Raw genomic sequence first — 20,346 nt, 5'->3', positions numbered from 1 at the left:
GCATGAAAGCAATTCAAGAGGAATTGGCGGGATTCTTTCTTGACCATGTCATCAATAAAGCCGGAGACTACCATGTGGAAGTTGAGTTCAAATGCTAGGGGATTGTAAGAGATCTTACATATTGTATATTTATGTAGCCAGTAGCGTCGGATAGATAATACGAAAACTTTTTGTTCGACCAATCTCTCGGAGAAGGAGAGGTCGATCACTTCTCTCGGTATGCATGACGAACTTCTGTACTTAATGGTTTCCTTCATTGTCTTACTAGCTGCGTGCCGAGGGCCTCTCTATGTATAGTACGTAGCGTCGACCAAGCACAGAGATATGAGTGGACACTTCTCTCTATTAATTAATTAGCTACCTAACACAATATATGGAACACCTTAATTAACCAAACAAAACCCCCAAATCCACCCCCCTTTCAGAAAAAAAACAAAAACCCTAGCCCCTGAACAGCTGACGCGTGGATGCCTATTGGTCCCGGTTGGTGCCACCAACCGGGACTAAAGGGCCTCCTGCCTGGGCTCGCAGCACCGGCCACGTGGAGGCCCATCTGTCCCGGTTAGTATAAGAACCGGGACTAAAGGCCTAGGCATTAGTAACGACCCTTTAGTCCCGGTTCCCCAACCGGGACAGATGAGCCTTATGAACCGGGACAAATGGCCCTTTTTCTACTAGTGGCACTAGTAGCAGAAAAGCAGCAGTAGCAGCAGCAGTAGCATGTGCGAGAGCCAGCTGGTCGTGTAGCAGCATCAGGTGAGGCTGCCTTGAGCCGCCAGCCACCACTAGCCAAATAGCCGCCCCCGCCGCCTGCGGCCGGTGGTGCGCCGCCCCGCCGCCCCAAAACCACTTCCCACTGCCAGTCGCCGCCGCCCCGGCCATCCCTCTCGCCCCCCCGTGCCGAGCTTTTTCTCCGGTGATCCCACGCCACCGCCCCACCACCGCCAGTAACCACCGCCCCACCCTGAACCCTAAGATAGATATTGGTGTACCTCTCTGGCGAGCCCCACTCCCCGCTGCGACTGAAGTGAGCTAAATCGGAGCAGCATCACAAGCAAGAGCAAGAGCGCGAGCAGCAGCGAGAGCAAGAGCAAGAGCAAGAGCAATAGCAAGAGCAGACCAAGCAGGGGACCGAGAGCAAGAGCAAAGCAGCAGCGCGAGCAAGAGCTAAAGCAGCAGCAGCTCCTACTGATGTGGACGTCGCCGCCGAGGGAGCGACACCGTGGAGGAAGTGGCCGGCGACGCCGCCGTGGATGGAGCCACGCTGTGTCGGCTCGGGACCGAGCGCCGGCAGCACCGTGAGATTGAATCAAGAAGAAAATGAGTCGATTAGTGTACAACCTCTTTGGTGGCGCCGATTAGGCCTCATCTTCATCTAAGGAAACGGTGATGATGATGCTCTTCCGATGGTGCAGGTGAAGACGGCGGTGTGGGAATGGAGGTGGCGCGAAAGACGAGGGGAACGTCGGGGAAGCTCCTTGGAGGTGGAGGACGGGCTGGCTGAACCGGCGGGACGACAAGATCGATGACGGATCCTCATCTGGTACGATGGATGAGGGACATCGAGGTGTTGCTGTGGACGACGTCGTCGGGGAAGAGCCTCTGGCTGGGTGACGGACGGAGGAGGGTGTGGGGCTTCACGGGTTTTTGTGGCCTCGGTGTACGAATGGGTGGGCGGATGGGATGGGACTGGGGAACCATGGCTTAGGGGCGCGCTTGTCCGAAATGTGGGGTAAGTTACGAAAGTTCCCCCACCGATTTGAGCTAGGCGGTTCTTTCGGTTCAGGGGTATCATGGGCATTTCGCATGTCGGGATTTCACAGGAGGTGGGAGTTTTCGCGCGCGTTGTAATTTTGGAATAGCAAGGCGCGGGTTGAGATGGAGGGAGTTGTCGGAGCACAACGGGACAAATATATATCTTAAATACTTCGGGAAAACAAGGCGCGGGTTGAAATTTCCGGACAAGCCTAATGTGTACTGTACCAAATCAATTCGCACTTCCGTCGACTAAAAAACAAAAAGAAATCAGTTCGCAGCACACAAGAGAGTCTAGTCCCGTGTACTGTACCAAATCAATTCGCACTACAAATGTGATTCAAAACTTTGAATTCATGTTATGTTCAATTAAAATATTTCGCTACGTGTATAATGCATGAACGTTTTAGTGCATTCCAAACGTATATACTACCGCTTCAATATGAACTAAATTTGAATTCGTTTCTCTATTTGAATAAGATCTGCAATAATGATTGTTGTGAAGTCAAACCATTTGAATTCGTTTCTCTAGTTTAATAAGAACTACAATCATCATTATTGACAGGTTAAACCATCGTTTGTGTATTATCTTCACAGCACACCACATGATTACTCTCGAGTTAGATATGAACTATTTGTACTATATGAACTCGAACTCGAGTTTTTGAATCCACTTTATGTTGTTTTCAAATCACAGTACATTTCAAGCTCTAGCTAGATCTTCATAATCTAAACCATGTCTCATATGTATAATGTGTTTATCACATAATGTATGGTGCCCCGCCCCCTACGCCTAAGTATTTAGATGTCAGTTGCAAACACCACACATTACCACAAATTCAAATAAAATGTGAGATTGTTCAATATATAGTATTGTTTAGATTGTTCGATATTTAGTTGTAAGCTGCAAACACCACACATTATCACAAATTCAAATAAAATGTGAGATTGTTCGATGTATAGTATGGTTTAGATTGTTCGACGTTTAGCTGTGAGTTGCAAACTCCATGCATTATCACATTATGGTATAACATGTGCAAAACCACAGCACGCGTATCACCGGTATATTCATGCATGCATATATGTTTATAACACTATGATCTCCTATTCAAATATATGAATCCACTTTCATATCAAATTATGATCTTTGTTAGTCTCTTACACCCACACAATCCTCTAACCTTTGTAGCTAGCACTAACTTTCTCTCGTGCACGCACACGCCCTCCTTGCCCTCCCCCTCCCTCAGAATTATATCCGTCGTGCACATTCATTTTTTTCTTTAGGTCGTTCTCCCACAGTCTCCACAACTCCTTTCCAACACACACTGATCAATAAACCTCTCCAGCGATGTCTGCCTACAACATACACACGCACCTTCCATCTCCTCCTTTCTGTGTCCATGCCTCGTGTCTCTCATACGGTCCCGCACACGTGTAAACTCTCGCCCCTCTTTTCATCGATCTCACAACCGCACACTCCTCCCTCTATCTAGCTAGTAGCTCGGCCTCTCGCACCACCTCCTATAGCTCCATTCACTCTGTCTATCCGTCTCGCTGGGCCTTATTTGCCTCTAACAAATGGATGTACACCGACCGATCTCCCGCTATACATATAGCTAACTAGGTCCTTATAACTTGTTTTTTCCACACGTCGATCGATCTACCTCATTAGTTATGTCTCTCCCTTCCTTCGACAAACAACAATTGATCTACCGATCTAGTTAGGTTTTCTTACCAAACACATGGTTCCCCTTCATCATCCATGCATGCGTCCCGACAGATCTATCACGCGCAGGCACACACAGAAACACATCGCCACTCTTATTGATAATATTGTTGTTCTACCATCAGTTTGTCTAGTAGGCCTCTCCCACCATCTTCGAGAAGCAACTCCATCACCCATCCAACACTCTACCCCTCTCCCTGTCTCTCTCTCCTCTCTCTCTCTCTCTCTCTCTCTCTCTCTCTCTCTCTCTGTCCCAACCTATTTCCCGTCCTTCAGTTATGTATGGATGTCGACCGCTCTCCCTCAGGACATAGTTGGGTCTCTCCTTCTCAACACATATACGAGTCGTTCTACCCTCTAGTTAGGCCTCTTCCTCCCCCCTACCCCCACACACCGATACATCGAGTGCTCTAGTCATGTCTCCCTGCCACACACAAACTTGCCTTGTGCCCTCTGACGTTCCGGTAGGCCAGTCGCCTTATATCTTTGACTTGCACACACACAATTTCGATGGCTCTCTTCATCGATCTCGCACCCACCCACTTGATCCTCTCTTCGACTCTATCGAGCTATATGACCCCTCCCTCTCTTCTCGTGGATCGCCCCCTCTATATATGATATGGATAGGCCTCTATTTCACACACATTGCATGCAAAATTTTGTTTGAGATGTCATCGACAAATATTCCCACGGATACATTCACGAAATCACCCCCAAAACAAAAAACACTCCCGAGCGCACATGCCATCTTTCTAGGTCTGTATCTCTCACACACACCCACGTAGGTGCGGGATGTGCACGAAGAGAGGAGGTGCACGCACGGCGCACGTACTCCCGTCTCTTTCCCAACCACACCCGTGCGGGTACACGGTGGAGCTCATTTCTGTACGAAAAGGCAGCCCACATGGTAATTTGACACGTGTACTGGTTCTCCACTTGATGGAGGATCGTCTACCATGGGTGGACAAACAAATTGCGACTTGACGCGTTATGTTAAAAAAGAGGCAAACCATGTGGGGCCTACCTTAGAGGCAATGTTCTATACACTCGAGATGATCTGTACGTATTACTTTTGATGTGTCCCGTCAACTCGCAGAATGAGGAGAAGCTTGCTTACTACGCCGTCTCCTCCGCCCACGGGCGCGGTGGCTCGCATGACGATGTGAAGCTTGGTTACTACTACTCATTGTATATTGGTTTATTGGTCCCCATTGTATATTGTGTCAAATTTTGACTAGAGCTTGAACTAACAAAACATGCGTGCATGTTACCAAAAATTATATCATTGAAAACTATGTTGAAATACGAATCCAATGATATAATTTTTGTTGACATGCATTAACATTTTGTTAGCTAAATATTTTGTAAAAATTTGGCACGAACTACAAAGGTGACCTATAAACCAGGACGGAGGTAGTAGTACTACGCCTTACGCCTGCTCCCTCGCCCATGCGCGCGGTGGCTCGCAGGACGAGGAGAAAATTTGACTACTCCCTCCGTTTACTCCTCGTCCCTACCTTGGTTAGAGAGATTATCAAATTGTTTGGAATATATGTCCTTAGATTTCAATATGAACTACTAGTACATACTCCAAACACTAATGTATATAGACGTATTTTACAGTGTAGATTCACTCATTTTGCTTCGTATGTAGTCCATATTGAAACGGACGTAATAGTACGCACTCTCCCTCGCCCCTCGACCCTCGCCCACGTGGTGGATGTGCAGCAATTCATTCGGTCTCATATAGCCAGAACGATATTTACTGTAGTACTATTATTGCTTGACTTCCCGAAGAGGCGAAGAGCCAATCGCAAGGTTAATATTTTGGAGATGCCAAGCGCAAGGTTTATAGGAGAGAAAAGGAAACCGCTCCACTATATACATAGGCAGGACGAGCCTACACGGTTGCTTGCTGGGGTTGCTCTCTTCACACTCTCTTGCACAAAACGACTGTGGCCACATCTCTAACATCCCGACGGATGTCGTGGATGCTTAGTGTAGATGCGGTCGCCGTCGCCGACGGCGAAAACCCACTGTCGGCACGTCTCGATAAGGGGTCCCCGTAGTTCTCTCTCACAAAGCCGGTGAGGTTGCCTTCGTCCCTTGCTCACTGCCGCGACATGGGCAGTTGCCGCCTCCCGCCGCCCTCCTCTAGGTTGAGCTACGTCCCGACATCCCTCAGGTGCAACTCCCTATACAGCCGGCTTGCACCACTGCTTCAGCTGCCCACATCACTCCATGTGGATATTTCTCTACTTCTTTGCCCCGCACATACCTCTACTGGCTTCTACGTACTGTATTTGTGATGAGTTTATGTCTTATCAACTAGCCCTAGTAATCTTATTCTAATCACGCTTCTTCAATTTCTTTGCCACAAGGATGCTCATCTCAATTTTGGTGAAACTACACAAAATGATCCGATGGTAAAAGGGTTGCAAACGTCATTTCTTCGGAAGCTCCAACGTTACCAGCAAATTAAAGCCTGTTTAGGGTTTACGGTTCAAGGGCTAGGGACTGCATGGATCCTTTTTTTCTTTAGCTGTCTCTGTACCAAAATAAGTGTCAACTTTAGTAGTAGTACAACTTTGTACTAAAGTTTGCATAAAGTTGAGACACTTATTTTGGAACGGAGGGAGTACATATTGGCTATGATCTGTCAATCATTGAGACGCACAGAAGAGGATGCACCGACTCTTGCGGCTAAATCGTACACTACACACCATCTCTCTGTAGGAGTAGGTCAATGTGTCGCTGTCTCTAACACACACATGATGTTAAACACACACGCACATGCACACACAGGTTCATAGAATAGGAATATCGTGCATGTTACTAGTCTAAGTTACTCACCACTATGACCAGCCTAAGCAATGTAACCAAACGCTCCATACTCTGCCTTGTTATCTCCCCCGGAAACCCAATGCATGGAGCGCAACTACGCGTTGATCAGTCAAGAAATCAAAGTCTGCTTGCATGCGAGTAAATACGTGGCCCTGCATGGTAGCTAAAACGGCATCTCTTAGTTGTTGGGATTAATTGTTGCACTTAGAGACAGAAATCAGGGCTTTGATTGGAGGAAGGACCGGTCAAGTTTATCCTTCTCCTCCAGTCTACTTGCACCTTGGTCCCACTGCACCTTCTAACATGACTTATTACACCTAGATGGAGGGAGTAGTCCGAGATACGGTGGCACACTGACTTAGGTTGAATACAAGTGCCCAAAATTGTGTGCATGTTATAATAAGGATTCACTTAAAATAGTACGTGAGCGCACAGAGGGATCAATTGGACAGTGTTCACGAGCAGTAGCGAGATGTGTGAGGTAAGATACACCGCTGGCGCTTTTAATTTTTCTTAAACTAGCGAGTGGCCCATGCATTGCACGGAACATCAAGATGCATTTATACGAGTTGTTCATCTCGTGGGAGACGAAGATGAACGAGGGAATGCCTTATCTGCAAATATGGAGAGGGGTGCGGGTATGTTTTTAGAAAATTGCCATAGTTTGCTTTCTATCCGTCAGATATAGATCGGACGGTCTATAGTGCAGGATGGCAGGCACACCATCATCACCAACTCGGTTTTTTATAATATTTCTTATTAATTTGTTAGTTTCACCCTCTCACTGGTGGGACCCAACGTACTACGTGGAGAGAGGTAAGGTGACTAAGGCTCCATTATTTCTGTACTACCAACACTGCCTTAAATCCCAAAAGACCTTACCACCAAAGCCACATGACATGATTATGATTTAAATCCCAACGACTCGCACGCAAAAAAAACACGGCATGCTTGTCACACGAATGCAAGAATGTATAAAAGGTTATTTTCCTCTCGTTGAACATAACGGGAGGGTGGTGTAGCTGGTTAGCCTATTCGCTCATCAAACTTGAGGTCTCGGGTTGGATAACTACACTTGAACATAATTTTGTTTTTGTTCGACTTCTTTCTGTTGGGGAACGTAGTAATTTCAAAAAAATTCCTACGCACACGCAAGATCATGGTGATGCATAGCAACGAGAAGGGAGAGTGTTGTCCACGTACCCTCGTAGACCGACAGCGGAAGCGTTATCACAACGCGGTTGATGTAGTCGTACGTCTTCACGATCCGACCGATCAAGTACCGAACGTACGGCACCTCCAAGTTCTACACACGTTCAGCTCGATGACGTCCCTCGAACTCCGATCCAGCCGAGTGTTGAGGGAGAGTTTCGTCAGCACGACGGCGTGGTGACGATGATGATGTTCCACCGACGCAGGGCTTCGCCTAAGCTCCGCAACGGTATTATCGAGGTGTAATCTGGTGGAGGGGGGCACCGCACACGGCTAAAATATCGTATATCAAGTGTGTAGAGAGGTGCCCCCTGCCCCCGTATATAAAGGAGCAAGGGGGAGGCCAGCTGCCTATGGGCGCGCCAAGGAGAGGGGGGGAGTCCTCCTCCTAGTAGGAGTAGGATTCCCCTTTCCTTGTCCTACTAGGAAAAGAAGGGGGGAATGAGAGAGAGGGAGAGGGAGAGGGAAAGGGGGCTGCGCCCCTCTCTCCTAGTCCAACTAGGACTCCTCCTAGGAGGGGGCGCGCCACCTCCTGGCTGCTGCCCTCTCTCTCCCCTCAAGGCCCACTAAGGCCCAATACTTCCCCGGGGGGTTCCGATAACCCTCCGGCACTCCGGTTTAATCCGAAACTTCTCCGGAACAGTTCCGGTGTCCGAATATAGTCGTCCAATATATCAATCTTTATGTCTCGACCATTTCAAGACCCCTCGTCATGTCCGTGATCACATTCGGGACTCCGAACAACCTTCGGTACATCAAAACATATAAACTCATAATATAACTGTCATCGTAACTTTAAGCGTGCGGACCCTTCAGGTTCGAGAACTATGTAGACATGAACGAGACACCTCTCCGGTCAATAACCAATAGCGGGACCTGGATGCCCATATTGGCTCCCACATATTCTACGAAGATCTTTATCGGTCAGACCGCATAACAACATACGTTGTTCCCTTTGTCATCGGTATCTTACTTGCCCGAGATTCGATCGTCGGTATCTCGATACCTAGTTCAATCTCGTTACCGACAAGTCTCTTTACTCGTTCCGTAATACATCATCCCGCAACTAACTCATTAGTCACAATGCTTGCAAGGCTTATAGTGATGTGCATTACCGAGTGGGCCCAGAGATACCTCTCCGACAATCGGAGTGACAAATCCTAATCTCGAAATACGCCAACCCAACAAGTACCTTTGGAGACACCTGTAGAGCACCTTTATAATCACCCATTTACGTTGTGACGTTTGGTAGCACACAAAGTGTTCCTCCGGTAAACGGGAGTTGCATAATCTCATAGTCATAGGAACATGTATAAGTCATGAAGAAAGCAATAGCAACATACTAAACGATCGGGTGCTAAGCTAACGGAATGGGTCAAGTCAATCACGTCATTCTCCTAATGAGGTGATCTCGTTAATCAAATGACAACTCATGTCTATGGCTAGGAAACATTGCCATCTTTGATTAACGAGCTAGTCAAGTAGAGGCATACTAGTGACACTCTGTTTGTCTATGTATTCACACATGTGACTTCGACATCTCTAAGAATCCCAACTGGTGAAATAGTATCTCCATTGGCAAGATTAATTGTAACATCAATTTCTTCTATCTCAGCAGGTGCAATATCATGCATAATTTCTTTGTATAAGTAAGGAGGTATTGCACTTGCAATAGCACCCATATGCCATGATAACAATGATCTCCTATTTTAACAGAAACAACATGCATGCCAACAACATGTCTATGTTTACCCTTAGTATCGGGTCTAGCAATTCTAGCAGCTTCATCACAGAGGTAAATAACATGCCCATCAATATTATCGGCGAAGAGATCTTTAACCATAGCAATACTAGGTTCAAATTTAATTTGCTCAGGGGGTGTAGGTATTCTAGTATTACTCTTACGAACCACAGTTGAAGCTTTAGCATGATCATTTATTCTAACAGGGAAAGGTGGTTTCACAATATAAGTGGTAGGAACAATAGGATCAACATTATAAGTGATAGTCTTTTCTTCAACTTTAATAGGTTCAACTACTTTTACTTCAATGTGAGGATGATATTTAAACCACTTTTCCTTAGGGAGATCAACATGAGTAGCAAATGATTCGCAGAAAGAAGCTACTATCTCAGAGTCAAGTCCATATTTAGTGCTAAATTCACGGAAAACATCGGTATCCATAAAAGATTTAACACTATCAAACTTAGGTGTTATACCTGACTCCTTACCTTCATCAAGATCCCAATATTCAGAGTTGCATTTAATTCTTTCCAATAAATCCCATTTGAATTCAATAGTCTTCATCATAAAAGAACCACTACAAGAAGTATCGAGCACAGAGCGATTATTGAGAGAAAGCCGAGCATAAAAATTTTGAATAATAATTTCTCTTGAGAGCTCATGATTGGGGCATGAATATAACATTGACTTAAGCCTCCCCCAAGCTTGAGCGATGCTTTCTCCTTCGCGAGGCCAAAAATTATATATATAATTACGATCACGATGAACAAGATGCATTGGATAAAACTTCTGATGAAATTCCAATTTCAATCGGTTGTAGTTCCATGATCCCATATTATCACATAGCCTAAACCATGTCAATGCCTTTCCCTTCAAAGATAAAGGGAAGACCTTCTTCTTGATAACATCCTCGGGCATACCTGCAAGCTTAAATAATCCACAAACTTCATCCACATAGATTAGGTGCAAATCGGGATGTAATGTTCCATCTCCTGTAAAAGGATTATCTAGCAGTTTATCTATCATACCCGAAGGATTCAAAGTAAACATTTTCAGTAGGTTCAGTAGGTTGAGGAGCAACTCTTTGCTCTACTGGTCGGGGTGAAGATACCTCGAATAAGCCCCTCAAAGGATTACTTTCCATAGTAACGAGTGACAGTAAATTTCAGCACACTATATAAATTTTTCCTTACCAAATTCCACTTACCAAAGGCGCTTCACTCCCCGGAAACGATGCCAGAAAAGAGCCTTGCTGACCCACAAGTATAGGGGATCTATCATAGTCCTTTCGATAATGAAGAGTGTCGAACCCAGCGAGGAGCAGAAGGAAATGACAAGCGGTTTTCAGTAAGGTATTCTCTGCAAGCACCGAAATTATCAGTAACAGATAGATTTGTGATAAGGTAATTTGTAACGGGTAACAAGTAAAAAAAGTAAACAAGGTGCAGCAAGGTACCCCAATCCTTTTTGTAGCAAAGGACAAGCCTGGACAAACTCTTATATAATCCCGAGGACACATGGGAATTATCGTCAAGCTAGTTTTCATCACGCTCATATGATTCGCGTTCATTACTTTGATAATTTGATATGTGGGTGGACCGGTGCTTGGGTACTGCCCTTCCTTGGACAAGCATCCCACTTATGATTAACCCCTATTGCAAGCATCTGCAACCACAATAGAAGTATTAAGGTAAACCTAACCATAGCATGAAACATATGGATCCAAATCAGCCCCTTACGAAGCATCTCATAAACTAGGGTTTAAGCTTCTGTCACTCTAGCAACCCATCATCTACTTATTACTTCCCAATGCCTTCCCTAGGCCCAAATAATGGTGAAGTGTCACGTAGTCGACATTCACATAACACCACTAGAGGAAAGACAACATACATCTCATCAAAATATCGAACGAATACCAAATTCACATGACTACTTATAGCAAGACTTCTCCCATGTCCTCAGGAACAAACGTAACTACTCACAAATCATATTCATGTTCATAATCAGAGGGTATTAATAAGCATAAAGGATCTGAACATATGATATTCCACCAAATAATCCACATCAACTACAAGGAGTAATCAACACTAATAGCAACCCACAGGTACCAATCTGAGGTTTTGAGACAAAGATTGGATACAAGAGATGAACTAGGGTTTGAGATGAGATGGTGTTGGTGAAGATGTTCATGGAGATTGACCCCCTCCCGCTGAGAGGATCGATGGTGATGACGATGGTGATGATTTCCCCCTCCCGGAGGGACTTTTCCCCGGGAGAACAGCTCCGTCGGAGCGCTAGATTGGTTCCGCCAAGGTTTCGTTTCGAGACGGCGGCGCTTCATCCCGAAAACTTCCTTTTTTTCTAGGACGGAAGACTTCATATAGCAGAAGATGGGCACCGGAGGCCTGCCAGGGGGCCCACGAGACAGGGGGCGCACCCCCACCCTCGTGGCAAGGGTGTGGGCCCCCTCTGGTTGATTCTTTCGCCAGTATTTTTTATATATTCTAAAACGTGCCTCCGTGAAGTTTCAGGACTTTTGGAGTTGTGCAGAATAGGTCTCTAATATTTGCTCCTTTTCCAGCCCACAATTCCAGCTGCCGGCATTCTCCCTCTTCATGTAAACCTTGTAAAATAAGAGAGAATAGGCATAAGTATTGTGACATAATGTGTAATAACAACCCATAATGTAATAACTATCGATATAAAAGCAAGATGCAAAATGGACGTATCAACGCCCACCCTGGAGCGACGTCTGCATGAAATTTTATTGCCACGCAAGGCTCGTCTCTTTTGCTCTACATGTTCAGTTCCATTGTGTACAATAACTAACATGCATAGGAATAAAACATAGTGAGATTATGTAAGGAGTGCATGCACAAATCCAGAGTGATGGTAGCAAACTGTGGATAGACCCAAAACCAATGATAGCAGGCAGATAATAGATTTAGTTAAAAAATACAGATAATGGCTCATTTAATGTTTGTTTGCACCCAACATGAAACTCACAGTAGACACCCAAGATTAACCAGATAGTAGAAAGATAGTACTGATTGCTGCCCCAATATGTACCCCACAACCATTTTAAAACTCAAGTTTCAGCATTAGTTTGGACCTGACTCGGAGTCTAATAGGTGAACGCAACGATAAAGTAGCATGTCATCGTATTAAGCGATGCATAACGTAAGCAGACACGGAAGAGTGCGACCTCTCTTGCGGACCCGTGTAGTCCTCAAGGTCATCTGCTTAGTTGATGATGGTAATGCAGTTGTCGTGGCTGCCGGCGGCGGGGAAGAAGATCTGAGGCGGCGAAAGACAGTCTGGAGAGCGGATCCCTGGTGTCGTGAACCCTTCCGTCGTTGGAGCAGCCGAGCTGGGGTGGAACACAACACAGTAGGAGCAGGGCAAACCACACAAGGTTTTCTTTGACACATATTTGTAACAGAAGTAATTGTGTAAGGGCTTGTTTGAATTTCAGGATTCTAACAATGCAGGGATAGGAAATAGACAGGAATAGGATAGGAATGCACGGTCAAAACAGAGAATTTAAAAACATAGGATTTCTGCCAATCTGGGTGTTTGATTCACAAGAATTGGAAGATCACGGGATGCAAAGAAGCATGGTGAGATTAAGTTAAACCACAAGTATACAACCTCTTTGGCGAAGCCATGTCGATCTTAGCGTGATTGGGTTGGTCGGTGAGGATGCTCCAGCTGACTTGGCTGTCGGAGGAGGGGAAGAAGATCTTAGGCGTCTGGAGATGGAGCCCGGCACTACTAGAAAAAGGCTAATTAGTGGCGCACCTGTTTTTCCATTAATGGCGCACTATAGGTGCGCCACTATTATCATGCCATTAGTAACAAATAGTAATGGCGCACCTCTGGTGCGCCATTAGTATCCCAGATAGTAATGGCGCACCTATAGTGGGTGCGCCATTACTATCTGATTTAGTAATGGCGCACCACATAGAAGTGCGCCATTACTAACAATTTGTTTTCAAAAAAAAATTTAGAATTTTTTTTTCAAAATTTTTTCTTAATCTCGGGTCACTATGGCTTAACCTCGGGTCAATATGCTTAATCTCAAGTCAAATCGCACTGATATATCTATCATATCAATCCTATTAAACCTTGTTGATGTCTAGGATTTTGTTCATGTTCATGAGTGTGATGAAATTTTGAAAAAATATTTCAAACTTCCCTATCATATTATGTATCATATTTTGAAAAAAATTTCCAAAAAAAAAATTCGAAACCAATTTTTTTCTGTTACTAGTGGCGCAGCTAGCAAATGGTGCGCCACTAGTAAGTTTGAAACTTTTTCCATTTCCCCCCCTCTAGATCTTAAAAGCCCCGTATCTTTCGTTCTGTTAGGTTTTGAGGGATTCTGAAAATCTTTAACAACATTCCCCCGGTTCAATTCCGATGTAACTTTTCGAGTAGATGATTTTTCATATAAAAGACTTTTTCATCCGAGTTCGTATGCAAAAGTTATGCCCATTTTACTAAATTCCAGAGAGATTTTGCAAATAAATTCGAAATTCATATTTGTAAATTTTCCCAACAACTAGACCACATATCACATGGGAAACTTATTTTATTTTATTTTTTGACATTTCCATCATTTTCTTTTATTTTTTTAAAACTGAAAAGGCGGTCCACGGGGGTGGGGGGGGGGTTGCAAAGAAAGTTAGTAATGGCTCACCAGGGGATAGTGCGCCATTACTAGTTGACATAGTAATGGCGCACCTTCACCAAAGTGAGCCATTACTATGTGTATGACTTGGTCAACCCTTGGTCAAACTTAGTAATGGCGCACTTTGCCTAGGTGCGCCATTACTATGTCGGGTGAAGGTGCGCCATTACTATGTCAACTAGTAATGGCGCACTATCGCCTGGTGCGCCATTACTAACAATTTTTTTTAATTTTTTTCTAAACTAGTAATGGCGCACCACACATCAGGTGCGTCATTAGTAATATGTCAATAATGGCGCACCTGTATCTGGTGCGCCACTGCTATATGGCGCGCCATTAATGTCCATATTAGCTATAGCCCTTTTCCTAGTAGTGCGGGGTACTGCTCCGCTGTGATGGAGGGTTTTGTTGTTGGAGCAGCTCCGGTGAGTTGTACGATGCCGAGGCTGAAGCAGGACAAGAGAGACAACGTTAACCTGAGTGGAATTCTAATAGCATCTCCAATAGATGATGTAAAATACATAACCACAAAGTGCTAGATGTAAAATACATCAGCCGCTCATCTCTGAACTTAACTGTCGAAAATGAATTTAACTGTTGAAACTGAACTTAACTGTCGAAACTGAACTTAACTGTTGAAACTGAATTTTTCTGTTAAAACTGAATTTTACTGTCAAAACTGAAGGCACACTAGTAGAAAATGGGGCTTTCGTTTGGGCCTGGCCAGCCCATTAGTCCCGGTTCTTATATGAACCGGGACCAACGGGTGCATTCGTCCCAGTTCGTGAGCCCAGGTGGCCGGCCGGGGCCTCGCGGGCTTTGGTCCCGGTTCGTCTGGACCCATTTGTCCCGGTTCTAGGAACGAACCGGGACCAATGGGCCTCGCTCCTGGCCCATAACCATTGGTCCCCGTTCCAGCCACGAACCGGGACAAATGATTTGCCTATATATAGCCCATCGCCAGCGAGCAGAGCACTCCACCCTGCTCTGTTTTTTGCTGGCCGGCGAGGGGAGGGCATTTGGGTGCTCTAGCTCACCTCCTATGCACATGAGGTGTTCGATGAAATGTCCGAGCCACACTAGTTAATATTTCTTCTCTCGAAACTCGACCTCCGAGCTCCATTTTCCCCGAGATTTTTCTAGGTTTAGCGGTCCGTCACGCCCCGTCCCCGTCTTCACCGCCATCGATCGCCCGCGCCGATCTCGTCGCCGGCACCACCCTGGTGAGCCTCTTGTTCTTATCTTCTTTCTGAAAGAAAAAATATTCTTACTTGAGATAGATACTTGTCTAATTTTCTTACTTTTATTATTCCTTGTTATTATATAGTGCGATGGTTCTAGTATCTGCCCCCGTCGCCCTCGTCCTGTCTATGATTCGGATGTGGTATATATTATCTTTTTATAACTATTTGGTTCATTTATTGTTTATGACAATTATGCGGACCAACGTGACATAGATTTTATTTATGTAGGAGGTGGTTGAACCGGAAATTCCAACCGACCCTATTGTCGAGAGGTTAAATTTAGTCGAAGAAGAAAACAATTACTTGAAGGAAAAAATAAAAAAATTGAGGAGGAGAAGATGATATTGGAGTTGGATGTTGCGGATGTCGTCGATGATCACAAGAACAAGATGGATGCAATGCGTTTGAAGATTAGAAAGATTAGAAAATATGCCATTCATACCGAGGCTTGGTATCATTATGCCGTTGGATCAATTGTTACCTTAGTTGTGATTATGATCACATTTGTTGTTGCATTGAAAGGTTTTACATAGTTTCAATGTATGGTTTAACTAGATGCTCTGGAGAGCTATATGTTGTTCAATTTGAACTATGTATGTACTTTGGTGTTAATGTGATGATGAACTACTATTAATTTGGTCACTTATCTATCCATGTTCATTTGTAGTGCTTTTCAATTTCAGGGTCTTATAGCTGGAAAAAATCAGTAAATGCATGAAAAATAACAAATGAAGTCAGAAAGGGTTGAAAATTCATGATGTGGCTTTGAATGGTGCATTTTGGACACAGAAAAAGTATGGAGTTCAAATAAGTTCAAAAAAATGAAATCCCTTTGTAACAGACGAGTTTCCGTATGAAACCCTGATACTTCGAAAGAGATTGTCCGTTTTGTACACGAAGTGCATCCAGTTTTTGCCGTAAGCCTCTCTACTTTCTTGCACATGCTATGTGGGTGAAATGATGATACCATGCCAACTTTCAACCTTTTCAGAGGTCATTTGTAGTGCTTTTCAATTTCAGGGTCTTATAGCTGAAAAAAAATCAGTAAATGCACGAAAAATAACAAATGAAGTCAGAAAGGGTTGAAAATTGATGATGTGGCTTTGAATGGTGCATTTTGAACACAGAAAAACTATGGAGTTCAAATAAGTTCAAAAGAATGAAATCCCAAACTATGGTGAATTATCAAAGTATTTTCTATTCAAAATCATTAAAAGCAAAATGAATTTTCATAAACAACTTTTTTGTTACAAACTTTAATAGAAAAAGAATTATCATAAAATAAAATAAATAAGTAATTAGAAACAAAATAATATAAACTATAATAAAATATATAAGTAGAAAAAATAAAAAACTTTAATAACATATATGAAATTTATGAAACTAAAATTATCAAAGTATTTTCTATTCAAAACATTATAAGCAACCTCTACTAAAATTATATAAAATTCATGCAACTAAAATTATCAAAGTATTTTCTGTTCAAAATCATTAAAAGCAAATAGAATTTTCATAAAGAACTTTTTTTGTTAGACACTTTATTAGCAAAAAGAATTATTGTAAAATAAAATAAATAAGTAATTAGAAACAAAATAAAATAAATAAGTATTTTGTTGTAAGTAGAAACAAAACAAAAAAAGCAAAAACGGAAAACAAAAAAAACTGGGAAAAAATAAAAAAATTGCCACCTACTGGGCCACCACGGCCTGAATATGACTAGAAACCCATCAATGGGCCAGGATTCAGGCTCGCAGAAGACCCAATAGGCCCAACTGGCATAGCAGTGACAATTAGGCCCGTCAGCCTGCAATAGAGAGGAGCTCGAGAGGGGTGCGGCAGTGGGGCTTATAAACCACTGCGCGCCCCTCTCAACTAGCGAGGTGGGAGTAAACTCCCACCACCACGCCGATGTGCGCGGTCTTTGGTCCCGGTTGGTGGGACAAACCGGGACTAAAGGTGGGCTGGTACCGGTTCGTGCCACCAACCGGTACCAATGCCCCCCCTTTAGTACCGGTTGGTGCCACCAACCGGGACCAAAGGCCGCCGCTTCCCGCCCTTTGGGCTGCTAAAAAGAGACCTTTGGTCCCGGTTGGTGGCACCAACCGAGACTAATGCTTGGACTATATAACAAACACTTGTGAAAAATTTCAGTTTTCATCGCCAGTTGCCTCCCCCCCCCGCCGACGACGCCGAGCTCATCGACGCCGTCATGCTGCTCCACCTCGCCCTCTACGCCACCGCCGCCAACACCGTCGCCTCCCCGAGCCCGCGCCGTCCTCGTCGCCGGCATCCCCGAGCCCGCCGTCCTCGTCGTCCCCGTCGCCGCGTGCCTCCCCGAGCCCACCCCTCCTCGTCCCTGTCGCCGCGTGCCGTCCCGAGACCGCCGTCCCCGTCACCGCGTGCCGCCCCGAGCCCGCCGTCCTCGTCGCCGGACTCCTGCCATCGCCGCCCCCCTCGAAGTGAGCCCCCCCTTTCCCATGGTCCCAATCAAGCGCCGCTCTTGCGCCCGAGCGCCCCTTGCTCTCTGCCCCTGCTCCATGGTCGCCGCCGGCCCCGACGCATTGAAGAGAAGAAGGAGAGGAGAAGGAGAGGAGAGGAGTGGAGAAGGAGTGGAGCAGCAGCAACACGCCGTCCAATTTTCTGAATTTTCTGATTTTTTACATATATGAACAGTACATATAGAGGGTGTTTGATCAAATGCTAGATGGCTTTGGCCATTTTTAGAATTTATGATATTTTTTGTGGTGAGGTACTGATGCAAGACAAAGGTGATGGCAAAATTTCAGAATTTTTGGATTGGTTTAGAATAGGTTTTCAGCAAGGAATTTGAATCTGCTTCAAATTTCATTTGAATGAAATTTGAAAATTTTGAACTATGGATCAGAAGGTTTTTGGTGAAATGGAGTGTGGGTACTGTCATGAAGTTGGAGTAATTTTTGTGGTTGTAAAAGAGTTAGGAAAATTTAGAATCAGCTAAATACGTCAAAAATGTTTTTTTGTTCATAGAAAGTTTTTTGTTCATATACAGAAAGTTTTTATATATGACTATGGATATATGAGCAATGATGATCCATGGATGTATGCATTGATATATATGAGAAACGATGTTCATAGAATATTTACTAAGTATATATGTATTTTTGTTCATAGCATTTTTTCCATTTATATATGTATGTGGCTATAGATGGATATATATGAGAAATGATGATCCATGGAAAAGTTTTATATATGCAAAAGTTACATTTTTAGAAAGGCTTTATATATCTAGCTAGGAAAGGAAGAAGAAGAAAAAGAAGGAGAGGAAAAACGAAAATAAGAAGAGGAAGAAAGGAGAAGAAGAGGATAGGAAGAAGAGGAGAAATAAATAAGAAGAGGAAAAAAGAACAAAAAGAAGAGGAGAAGAAGAAAGGAATAGAGGAGAAGAAGAAAAAATAGAATATTTTCTTCTTTTTTTTCTTCTCCTCTATTCCTTTCTTCTTCTCCTCTTTTTATTCTTCTTTTTCTTCTTCTTTTTTTCTTTGATCTTCTCCTCTATTCCTTTCTTCTTCTCCTCTTTTTATTTCTTCTTCGTCTTCTTATTTTTTATCGGGTATGTCGTTGTCGATATACCCCCTCCCCGGTAACATTATTTTCCCATGTATGTATGTCGTCGTTGTCGATATATATAACTCCCTCCCAGATAACTTCGACATGATGGACGGTCAATATTTATACCCCCTCTCGACCATGATAACTTATACCACGGGAGCACCCCCGACCCTCTCGCTCGACCAAAACTCTCGAGGACACCCAAACCCTAGAAAAAACGATGTCGGTCTCCTACCCCCTCCCGCCACGCCCCTACCCGATCGACATACTCTCTTGAGGCCACCCAAATTTACCAAGTTAAAAGAGCGTTGTCGTCGAGGCCACCCCGAACCCCTTGAAGCGTTGTTGAGGCCACCCTAAACCCTTGAAGCGTTGTCGAGGCCTCCCCAAACCCTAGAGAAGCGTCGAGGCCATGCCACTAATATGATTCCTTATTGTGCTTAGCTAGCTAGTTCAACATTTGCCGCTAATATATCCATCTATCATGTTTGAATAATAATTGCCATGTTGTAAATATTTGCAGAAACTATGGATCCGCACCACCGAGACGAAGTAAAAGAAGCGGTGTTGGGGGAGATAATCGCACACGGAAGTGATGCTGTCTTGTCGTTTCTCAACGACACATGCACCGATGGTCTGGAAAGACAGGATGAAGAAGCAGGCTACGACGATGATCAAACAATGGAGGACGAAGGACACCGTGATGACGGCTCCGGTAATCGAATGGAGGGGGAAGGACAGGATGACGAAGCAGGCTCCGGTGACCGAACGGAGTCCGGCCAGGTATATATATTAATTAATTAAGCATGTGCTGTCTATAGCTAATTGATGCATTAATTGTTTTTGGTATGTACACATATTAACTCTCTTCTTTTTCTTCTTTTCTAGCCCTCCGGATCGAGCAACACTTCGGTAACGAGACGAGGCCCGAAGAGAAAGTTGCGCGCAGATGAAAGGTACACGATCATCGAAATTGATCACGCTGGCCAACCGATTGAACCCCTCCGGACCAAGCAAAAATTTAATGCTCAGTGCGGGGTTCTAGTGAGGGACATGATCCCGATCAGCATCGAGCAATGGTTGAAGCCTAAGGACAAAGACTCTCAGGTGTCTTATGTCAGCGATACACAGAAAGCTGATCTTTGGACCACGCTGCAGGAAAATTTGACCTTCCCGCCAGAGGAGGATCCGGAGAATCCAGTTAAAAAGCCAATGATCAAGGCTTATGCTCTTAAGAAGATGGCTGAGCTATTCAGGAGGTGGAAGAATGAGCTGAAATCATCGTTTGTCGACCCAGACAAGACTCCAGAATTCATTGGCCGATTTGAGAAGATCAAAGATCAGTGGCCCGAATTTGTCACCAAAAAGAAATCTGAGAGAGCAGCGAAGATGTCAGCGACAAACAAGAAATATGCTGCAAAGAAGAAGCATCACCATCGCACGGGGTCAGGTGGCTACCTGAAAGCCCAGCCGTTGTGGGACAAGGCTGAGAATGACCTCATTGATAAAGGGAACGAACCAGAGACGCGACGCTGGCTAGACC

Source organism: Aegilops tauschii, chromosome 2 (genome assembly GCF_002575655.3).
Source record: "Aegilops tauschii subsp. strangulata cultivar AL8/78 chromosome 2, Aet v6.0, whole genome shotgun sequence".
Lineage (NCBI taxonomy): Eukaryota > Viridiplantae > Streptophyta > Magnoliopsida > Poales > Poaceae > Aegilops > Aegilops tauschii.
The sequence above is the reverse complement of the archived record's forward strand: the minus strand, read 5'-3'. Positions refer to the sequence as shown.